The sequence below is a fragment of the Uloborus diversus genome, chromosome 8 (assembly GCF_026930045.1).
Source record: "Uloborus diversus isolate 005 chromosome 8, Udiv.v.3.1, whole genome shotgun sequence".
Classification (NCBI taxonomy): Eukaryota; Metazoa; Arthropoda; class Arachnida; order Araneae; family Uloboridae; genus Uloborus; species Uloborus diversus.
In genome coordinates this window covers 143,549,816-143,561,711 of record NC_072738.1, presented here as the reverse complement: position 1 = coordinate 143,561,711, position 11,896 = coordinate 143,549,816, and positions in this window count along the sequence as shown.

Below are 11,896 nucleotides of genomic sequence, written 5' to 3'. Positions count from 1 at the left end.
AAAACTCTCTCTTTTGGATTAGTTTTACCGTAGAACTACAAGACATGGCGTAACATAATACAAAGAGAACTCGGTGAAACAAATACACCTCATGACAAACGATTAGAATCTTCGTATAATTTCATAACAAAACTAAAAGATAAAACGTAATCTCCCACGAAAAAAATATGCTACAGCAAATGTACCTCACGCTAAGATCTCAGTCTGACAGTTGTTAACTCAGAATGTCGTTCAAAAATTGTAAGATTAAGATTTTAACTGTTAGAAAGACAGCTATATATATATTTTTTCTTTTCAATTGTCGTTCGTTTCAGTTTTTCACAACAAAACTACTCCAAGACATGAAGTCAAAAAACGCACACAAAAGTTGTAACAGAGATACCGGACGTCAAATGAGTGGAATCTTAAGCTTACAATCGTTAAACAATACTTTAAGCATTGAAACGTTTGAAAACTTTTATGTCGGTTTATAATTTTTATGTATAAATAATTGTCACCTAAATATCAATCAACGATACCTAAAAACCGGTTTGGCTTCTGAGTTATGTATCCTAAGTTGAAAAATTAAGTATGATTACGTGCGGAGTCTGTCACATGGTTGAAACTCAAGTCAAGTACTATTAAATCGCGTTAATATTCATTCATTTGTTTTAGCGACATCAGAAGAACACGTCAATCAAAAGGCCGGTTTGTGTTTCCAAATGTATCGTTAGCGCTGATTGACATTAAAGTGACGAAGTATACTTGATGTCGAAAAAATAGAATCTTAATCGTACAATCATTATAAGATACTCTAAGTCAGCGTTTCTCAAATTATGTTCCGCGGAACCCCAGGGTTCCACGAAACTCTCACAGGGGTTCCATGAGACTTGCAAGTTTTCATCCCACATCTTTCAAATTTGACACTGAAAAAATCGATAAAAGCGCTTTTCCAAAATTAAAAATAAATTTTCTTTTACTTTCGTATACTACTCTGAGCTTTATTACCCATCAGGGTTAGCCACTATAGAAATAATTTTATTTGTCGCTTGAAATTGTGCTTTAAAGATTCAACTTCTAAATGTTTCCAAGATCAGAAATAGAGCACCTCTTTCTCACTTTTAAACACTTCAATTTCGCAAAAAATCTGGAGGAAGCTACTGACCCTCTAATATCACCAAAGATAGTTTAAAAGTGACTTAATGTTGAAAAACTTATGGAAGGACACCTCAAATTCCCTTTCTTGCATCATTACCAAATATTGCCTAAAATTACGATTTTTGACGTAAATTTCAAAGATTCTACTATTTATACTATTCATTCTCCTAGTATCTGTGACAGCAACTGAAAGGACAATTTTAACATTTAACGAGTGAGGCCCAATTTAAGTCAACATAACATACTGTGTCCTCCAAGTCTATGATTTATAAATACACTCATGTTTGTGAAAATTGCAACACCACGAAGGACTTAAGCGAGTGAGCTGAAAATTTCAGGAAATGTAAAGTAGGGCATGATATGCAAATGACTAGAATTGCAGACCAGTAGCGAATGCATATGCTGAGCAGCGCCCTCTGAACGGCGGACCGAACCGAATATAAAAATGTATGATTATCGGTGGTTATATGCTAGAGTAAACGTTAACTGAAATATTTACTATGCCTCTTGGACGAAAGAAAGCGAAATTTGATCAAATTTCGGAGTTTGAACGAAGCAGAATCGTCGGCCTTCGTGAAGATGGATTGTCTCATCGCGCAGTAGCCACTCGTGTGCAGCGTAACAGCAGCACAATCATGCGTGTTTGGAAGCAGTGGACGGACGAGGGTCGGACAACTCAGAAATCCGGGAGTGGACCCCGAAATGCGACGTCAGCTTGCGATGACAGACACCTGGTGCGTATGGCACTGACGATCCGCACAGCTTCTTCTAGACAATTGGCAGCACAGTAGTCAACAGCTACAAGTGTTTCATTGTGAGCTTCATCAATTCGGACACGTCTGCTGCAGCGCAAGGATTCCTTTACACAGGATTCCTCTCACGCAAAACCATCGGCTACAGTGGGCAAATGTGCATAGGAGCTGGCGTGCTGATTGGCAGCAGATCGTCTTTTCTGACGAATCCTGCTTCAATTTGTGGCACCATGATAGCCGAATTCATGTCAGGCGCTATGCCGGTGAAAGGGCACATTCCAGAGTGCATTATCGAACGCCACAGTTGACGAACACTCGGAGTTATGGTCTGGGTGCCATAGCATATCATGGTCGATCACAATTGCTATGAATTGTGGGCAATTTGAACAGTACCCGATACATTAACGAAGTTTTACAGCCCCAAGCTATTCCTTTCCTGCAAGGATCGCCAGGGGCTGTATTCCAGCAGGATAATGTCGTAAGGACTGTCAAATCCTACCTTCATTTGCAGCAGGTACAGCTTCTTCCTTGGCCTGTATATTCCCCGGATATGTCACCGATTGAACATGTGTGGGATTTCGTTGAGTGGCGTCTTTCTCGTGATCCTCGTCCTGTTGCTTCGACAGACGAACTTTGGTTGCGCATTCAAACAATATGGAATATGTACTCTTCCGCAGGCAGATATTCAAACTTTGTTTCACTCCATGCCGAGTCGTGTAGCAGATTTTATTGCGGCGAGTGGTGGCCACACAAAATACTAATTTCAGTCTCTTTTTATTGTTTGTTTGGTTTGAAAATGTAATCATTTATTTGTACCATTACCACTCAACTGTGTATTAAATTTCATTCAACTATGATATGCTTCCTTCATTTTGTTGCAATTTTCACAAACAGGAGTGTAACTTCAAAAATTGTTGTAAAATATGAGAAATTTTAGTTTTTAAGTTTTAAAACTCTTTCTTTGTAAATTTTAGTGAATTATTAATACTATTGTACGTAAAACACATAAGTATTTCTTCTCCTAACTATGAAAATATTTTAATCATGTAACTCATGCATAAATCCTGAGGTTATTTATCCCTTTTAAAAATACTCAGAATCACAAATAGGTATAGGCGGCTCGTTCGAGGGGGAAAGGGAAGGGAGGCAATTGCCCTCTCACTTTCAACAGTAAAGGGACTTTGCCCCTCCACTTTTCTAAGTTCAAAACTAAGGGTTGAATGAAAAATGATAGTGATGATGTGATCTATTCACGTGTTTAAAAAAAAAGAACTGACTTAATTAAGTTCTTGCTTTATGCTTTTTATGTTATCATTCAGTAAAAATTAAAATGGAATGTTTTCGTAAGGGGGGGGGGAATCTTCTGTGGCCACATGTGATCCAGCTTTTTGAGTCCGTTTCTCGAATTTTTAGAAGAAGGTCAATTCATTAATAATGACGTAAAAATTCAATTGCCCAATATTTGAAGAAAAATTTAGCTTTAAGGGTGTGTCGCCCACCAAACCTGCCTCTGCCCGTACCTCCTTTGACCCCCCATTAATTGGGGCACCAGCCGCCTATGCAAATAGGAGTGTTTTGGTGTTTTATAATAAAAAATAATAATTAGCAGTTAGCAATAACTACCATGATCTATAATGAAGTCTTTTTAATTATCAATTTAACGACAAATAGTTAATATGATAGTCTCTTTGAGATAAAAACCTGGGCTCCCTCTCAAACAGAACCATAGCTACGACACTGCAAACTATTGACAAAAACTAAGGGTTCCACGAAAAAAGTGTGCATTTAAAAGGGTTCCACTGATCAAAGAAATTAAGAAACGCTGCTCTAAAGTGATTAAACTTCGAAAAATTTTCGACGTCGATTTGTAATTTTTGTCCAATTAGTCAACAACTTTGTTTCAAACTTCACTTCTAGATCCGCCACCCATATTTCTCAACAAGTGAAAAAGCTATAAAAATTGACATTCATATTTTTTCTTACTTCTCCCTTCCAGTCACATCAAAACCTTCAAGATTTTTAAATCTACACTACTTACGCTCATAAACCAATGACCGGACCACTTTTTTTCGAAAGAATACCTTTTCCTTTCCCTCGTTTGTAGTGTAACCCAGGTTGATTTGTTTCAGTTAATCTGTTTACACAATTTTGTAAGCCTCACATACATAATAGGCAATGATCGAGTAACGCTCCCGATGTCAAAATTTTGAATTGCTCCTCAAAATAACCACAGATGCTCCTCAAATTATTTCTCCAATGTTGGCAACCCTGATATAAATAAAAAATGCATTTTTTTCGTTAATTCTACAGAGAGAAGGGAGAGCACTGGAAATTATCTCTTTTCAAAAAGCCACTCAACAAAATATATCATGCCAAACATGCATGAGAGCAATATGAATCATGTCTCAGAAATGCTCAGATTTAACATCATTGTTGAGAATTGATTTATAGCAGTTACATTATGCGTAGATAAGAAGTTTCGAAATTCAACGACAGGCTCTTTTGGAGTATATCAATAAGAAATGACTAGCTCCAAGTTTTTGCACATAAACAGAATAAACGCGAGATGATTTATTCATGATTCTGAAGATTTTTTTTTTTTTTTTTTGTTATCCATTTTCAGTGGATGCTCCAAATAAAGATCAAATAATAAATGCTTCAAGCGTTATAAAAGAACGTGAATCTCCTCTAAAAAAGCAGATTGTTGAAAAGGAGCATTAAAATGCGCGCCGCCAACTCCGTTTTTATTATACTCTGAAGAATTAATAAAATTTCAGCAACGATTTTTTTTTCCAATTCAGCTCTTATGCTTTCTACGAAATTCTTTGAATTATTCCATCTGAAGCTTAAAAAAATTCATTATTGCTTTTAACCATCCTGTTAGTTCGTTACCATGCATATTTTAAACCTATTATTAACTCTTATTTTTTTACGTAAATATTATTTTTTTTTTCTAAAGTTCTCTTGTTCTGATATTTCAAAACTCTTTCCATGCTTACCCTGTTTTTACTCTTAAGTTTTTTTTTTTTTCAAAACTTAGTTTTTAATTTTTCAATTTTCTTTTCTCCAAAAATGCTTTATTTGTTAGCATGTTTTTGTTTCGTTCTTGAAGGAAACTTCCGTTATGTTCCTCATTATTATTCTAACGATCATCGGAAAAGAATAATGCTTTGTTGTACAAGAAGTTCGTCAAATTCTTATAAAACGCTTTAGTACTGTTTTGTTTTTACTCCTGTTTGAAATTTGTGTTATTTCACTTTGATTAAAAAAAAAAGGAAAAGTTTTGTAATTTTTATCAAAAAATGAAATTATAATTTATTGCGAGTGAAGATTTGGCAACGATCTCTTTCGTATTATTTCAAAAGTTTTTGGTTTCAAAATGTCTATAATAGTAATGCATATTTTTGAAGATCAAAGATACATGCGAATTTTATGTAAATAACTTTTAATAAATTATGCGTTGGGATTTATTCAGCTTAAATACTTCTTCGTTTTATTATATCTTATTAGATTATAAGTTTTGTAGTTTTACTTTTGTAATAATTTCGAAGAAATAATAAATGTTCTACAGTTTATTTTAAATTAAGCTGATAGCCTGTGTGCGAACTTCTTCCCACACGTAAAGTTCTTAATTGGAACAGTTCATAATTTTGCTCTCAAATAATTTGTTAGCCTGACATGATACAAAATAAGAAAAGTTTCAAAATAAGGTTTGATGAACTTGAAATGCAAGAAACATAAACTGGTAGCAAACAATACTTTACATTCGCGGGCGTATCCAGAGAGGAGCACAGGGTCAGCTGCCCTTGTCCCTGCCTGGACGAAAAAAAAAAACCAATGGTGCAGTATTTAAAATAGATCTTATTTTGCAAGGTATGGGGACAAGGAAAGGGGGCAGGTACCCATCCTTGTCCCCATCCCTTCAAAAATAAAATATATTTAAAATACTGCGCCATTGATTTTTGGGGGGGGGGGGCAATTTGAGAGGGGTTTTTGATCTCATTTGGATGAAACAATTAAAGGGACTAAAAGACGGAACCATGGTAACAAATCAAAGTTAATTTCCGTTGTGAAAATAATTCTATTTATCTTTAATTTTGGTTTTATTCTTGAGCTTTATCATTTAGAAACCTTTAGCTTGCTTATGGTAAAACTTGGATTCCGATTTTCTTAAAACAATTCTTACAACTTTTCTAATTCTCGCAGAAACTTCAAACCAACTTGATCTTATGCAAAAAATCCAAGCTTTCGAATGATTTGAAACTTAAAAATGTGCATGAAATATTTCTCTCCCATACTATCAAATTTATGTGAAAAAAGAGCTTAAAATTGGAATAAAAAATAACAAAATCGAACTCTTGAAAAATCTCTCCGAGGTACACACTCCAAAGCTACTAATTTTGTGTAAAACTTTATGAAAATCGCCCTAATAATCAAAGCGCTATACGCGTCAGAAATACAGATATCCAGTTAGAGCTTTATTATTAGTAAAGATTTTAATTTTTATTTGCAGTCCATGTTTTGTTTTAAACACAGTAAAATTTTGAACTCCAAATAATCCCCTAAAAACAAGTCTTTTATTTCTTTCTCTTTTCGGAACAGAATTAATACAAAAATAAAAAATAATTTCTCCATTAACTGCAAAGAAGAAAGAAAGAAAGAAAGAACGCACTTTGAACAATACACGGATCTGACCACACTCGGCACACGAGAAAGAACGGCTTTATTACCGGATTTTCCATTATGGCGTGCTCGGTAATTGAACTATCTCCGTAATTATAGCTTGAGGTTCTGAATCCGGATATTGCACCTTAATGGGGCTTTCGCCTTCCCAAAAACGTATAAGAGAAATTTTTCTTTTCTGTTTTAGTTGTTTTCCCATCTTTAATCCAGCAAACGTCCAATCTCATCATGATACAATGAATGGTAAAACCTGCATTTATAAATAGGGTCGTTTCCAAAATTTTAAAAGTATTTTTTTTTCTGAAAGAGCATGCTTAAAAACATAGGATCTGACCATTTTTTAAAATAATTTGTTTAAGTTTAATATTTTTTAAAAAATATTTAAATTGGGGATCTTTCATTGTTTACATTTCTTGCCGATAATGTCACAAATGATGAAATGTCAATCTGTGTTGCCATTCACAGTGCAAAATATTTAATTTGCATCTTTACTCACGTGTATTGGCAACGATATGGTTGATAGCAAGCGTAGAGCGCAATTTTAATTCGTTGCTTGATTATCGTAACGTGGAAACGTAATAGAAAGATGCGGCAATGCGCATCATTTGTGACGCCATAAAGACCATGCCTTGTTTGAAAAATCGGACATTTAAAAAAATTAATTAAAAAAAGCTGTTGGGAAAATGAAAGTATTTTCTGGGTCCATGTTATTTTTTTGCTCATTCTATCCATTTCAATGACTGAAAGTAGTACTTTTGACTGAAGGAAACCACCCCATTTGCTTTTAATTTATTTTTGTGTTTTAATTTTACAAACACAATGTGTGTCAAACTAATTGAAACTTATTTGATTGCGATAAAATTTAAGAACTTTTACTGTTATGCAGAGTTTCATGATTTTAAAACTTGAATTGTTTGCTAGGTGATTTATGGTACATCTGTGTGGAATTTGGCTGAGCATCCTTTGCTTTGGCGGCTATTTTTTGGTTAGTCACCGACACGAACATAGGTTATACAGTGCGGTTCAAAAGTTTTAACACAATGCAAGATCTGAATTAAAAGAAAATTATTCAACGGAATGCTTTTAAATTTCTATTGTAAGCGGATAGTAGGATCATAAATATGTACAGTGGGTCCCAAAAGTGCTCGTACACCTAAGATTTTCAATAAAATAGGCCATTATCCATTGGTTAGAATTAATATTTCGGAATAGGTATTTTATTATAGGATCTATGATCTATATTTAACAAAACTACATGAAAATTTTTAGTAAAACATTAAAACATAATTTTTAAAAAATCCAAAACCAAAAATTGCCGGAAATTTTATCTCACAAAAGTTTTCGTACACTTTGAAAAAATGTCAAAAAATTAGTAAATAATCTAACTTTTTACAAAGTTATTATTTAGTAGAACATCATGCAGTATCAACAAGAGCTTTTAAACGTCTGGGAATAGATTTCATTGTTTTTTCTTTCTTTTTTTGCGTAATTTCTGAGTAAGTAGTTAGTTTGAGTCTTACTGTTTCTAGCTCTATTTTCGTTTCAAAGCTGTATTTTCGTAATCTAGCCCCCAGATATCTCTAAATATGTTACATTAAGTTCAAATCTGGAGATTGAGGGGGTATTTCTAAACTTAAGGACAATTTTTGAGGCACCAAACGCAAACGTGTGCTTCTTATCGTTATCTCGATAAAAAACGAGCTGATGTGTGCATCACATGACTTCCTTTTACACCAATTTAATGCTATTTCCCTATTATTGCAATTTTAATGGGATTCTCTCTCTAACTCTTTAAATATTACTAGCAATGGCCACATTGAAAGCAGATTTAAAAAAAAAAAAAAAAAAAAATCGCCAAATTTTTCGCCAAGTTGGCGACAAAACTTGGCAACCAAAAGACTGGCGATATATCGCCAAGTGACCGCCAAATTATAACACCACTTGAGTTTGCAACGAAATTAACAATGATTTCCCCCCAAAAAGGTGCAAAAGACCCCTTTAGAAACACCCGAATGCAACCAAAATAGGAGGTGCACAACTAGACCCCACTACGAGTCTATGTACCAAATTTCAACTTTCTAGGACATACCATTTTTGAGTTATGCGAGATACATACGCACATACGCACATACGCACATACGCACATACGCACATACACACATACGCACATACATACAGACGTCACGAGAAAAGTCGTTGTAATTACCTCGGTGATGGTCAAAATGGATATTTCGCGTGTCTATACATTCTTAGGCACTTTTCCGCATGTGGTCGAATCGAAAAAAAAACTCAACATTCATTTGGGGGTGAGCAAAATGGAAATTAAGGGCGATTTTTGAGTGAATTTTTTTTCGCGAATACAATACTTCCTTTTTACTTCCTTTTACCTAAAAGGAAGTATTGTATTCGCGAAAAAATTTTCACTCAAAAATCGCCCTTAATTTCCATTTTGCTCACCCCCAAATGAATGTTGAGTTTTTTTTTCGATTCGACCACATGCGGAAAAGTGCCTAAGAATGTATAGACACGCGAAATATCCATTTTGACCATCACCGAGGTAATTACAACGACTTTTCTCGTGACGTCTGTATGTATGTGCGTATGTGTGTATGTGCGTATGTGCGTATGTGCGTATGTGCGTATGTATCTCGCATAACTCAAAAATGGTATGTCCTAGAAAGTTGAAATTTGGTACATAGACTCGTAGTGGGGTCTAGTTGTGCACCTCCCCTTTTGGTTGCTTTCGGATGTTCCTAAGGGGGTCTTTTGCACCTTTTTGGGGGGAAATCATTGTTAATATCAATGCAAACTTAAGTGGTGTTATAATTTGGTAAACACTTGGTGACGTATCGCCAAGCTTTTGGTCGCCAAGTTTTTTCGCCAACTTGGGGACGATTTTTTTTGTTATAATATTCTAAGATATTATTGGAATTTTTTGTGATGCATGTAAATTAAATATTTGATAATGACTTTAAATGATAGTTTTAAAATATATTGTCACTTTGAATTGTTGTAAAATAATTTCTTGAAATTAAGTAGTTTATTATTATTTTTTTTGTTTTGTTTTTACAAGTATTTTATGTGCAATAGATAAATATATTTATAAAAATGAAATTGAGTAAAGAGTACCTAGAATAATTTTTCAAAAAATAAGCAAATTTATGCTATAAGTAAAACCAGCAGTGTCCCTTCGAAGAAAGATAATCCTATTCATTTTTTAAGAAAACAAAATTACTTAAATCAAACGGATAGTCAAAACGATTTTTACTTCCTTTTACAAAAAAGGAAGTATTGTATTTGCGAAAAATTTTTCACTCAAAAATCGGCCTTAATTTCCATTTTTCTCACCCCCGAATTAATGTTGAGTTTTTTTTTCGATCCGATCACACGTGGATATATGCCAAGGAACGTACAGACACCCAAAATATCCATTTTGACGACCCCCGAGTTAATTACAACGAATTTTCTCGTGACGTCCGTATGTACGTATGCATGTGCGTACGTGCGTGTGTGTGTGTGTGTGTATGCATCTCGCATAACTCAAAAACGGTACGTCCTAGAAAATTGAAATTTAATACTTAGACTCCTAGTGGGGTGTAGTTGTGCACCTTCCCTTTTGGTTGCATTCGGATGTTCCTAAGGGGGTGTTTTGCCCCTTTTTTGGGGGAAATCATTGTTAATTTCGATGTAAACTCAAGTGGTGTTATAATTTGTCGCACACTTGGCGATATATCACCAGTCTTTTGATCGCCAAATTTTATCACCAACTTGGCGACAAATTTGGCAATTTTTTTAAATTTTAAATTTGGTCTCAATTTGGCTAATGTTGGTGATATTTAGAGAGTAAACAATTGAATCACATTGAATTTGCCAATAATGGGGAAATGACATTAAATTGAAGTAAAAGGAAGTCATGTGATGCACACATCAGCTCGTTTGTAAAAGGAAGTAACAAAGTTGTTTCCGATTACCAAATTTTGGACTAACAGTTTAAAATTGCTTTTTAAAATATTTAAATGATCAGCATGATTTATTATTCAATCAAAAAATTCCAAATTTCCAAGTCCTGATGCTGTAATGCACCCTCACACTAAAACACCTTCACCGTCCTGATTAACTGATCCAACTAAGTTCTTCAGATTAAATTCCTCATTTTTTCTTCTATTTACAATAATACAACAATTTAACCCAAAATGTTGAATTTATTTTCATCTATTAGTAAGACGTTGTTCCAAAACGTTTTGAGCTTATTTATCATTGATTTTGCGACGGAAAGCGTAAGCTTACTGTTATTCGCACAAACAAGAAAATTTCTGCAGGAAGAGGTCCCATTTAATCCAGCTAATCAGAGAACTTGGCGAACAATTTTAGGTGAAAATTAAACGTAAAATGTTTCATTCAATTCTGCAGAATTTTTTTCAGCACTCAAATGCGTATTTTTCATAATTTTTTTAACTGTAAACCTCCCGATCAAACATTGTTAACTTTGCCAGTTGACCTTTTCTTACCGTGTTTTTGATCCGATTCTTGTCTTTAAAGCATTTTATCAAGCACTTCACTATAGAATGGTATAAATTACCTAATTTAGAGACATTTCAAACCAATTTACCGCTACTGTGAGGAAACAATTCAAATTTCGAATGGTGTTTGTAGTGTTTTTCAAATACCAGTCATTTTATAGTAATAAGCACAATATTAAGGAATAAATAAACAAAAAATTAAAGCCAAATGACTTTTAAGGGTCAACATAATGCAAAAATAATAAAAAAATGACATATGATAGTTTTAATCATGAATTTATTCGAAAAAATTTGAGTGTACGATGACTTTTGTGGCGTATTATTTCTCCGTCTCTTCATTTTTTTACAATTTCAAAAATAAAATCTGGCAATATTTTGGAAAAAACTACTGGGTTTTATTCAGAATGGCATAAGAATGGTGTGAAAAAAAATTGGACTTCATATTCAAATTCAGTTTTGCGTTATTTTGGTTTTACTACAAAATTTCAAGGTGTACGAACACTTTTGGGAGCCACTGTATGTGTGTCGCTAAAGTTTATGCAGAAACCAACAAAAGGTCTGCTCAGTTGAATTATATACGTAGAAGAGAGAAGGGTCAAAAAATGAAATAATAAAATACATTAATTGGAATTTTGATGTTCTGAATTCAAATTATGTTTTTTGCAATCACAAATTGCGGTAGGACACTACTCACTGGGTTCCTTGTTTCTACAACTGGAATGGAATGGAAATGACCAAGAAATTGTCACCCGTCATGTTATGATTGGCGATTTTCTAGAATAGGTAATACGAGGCATATCCATA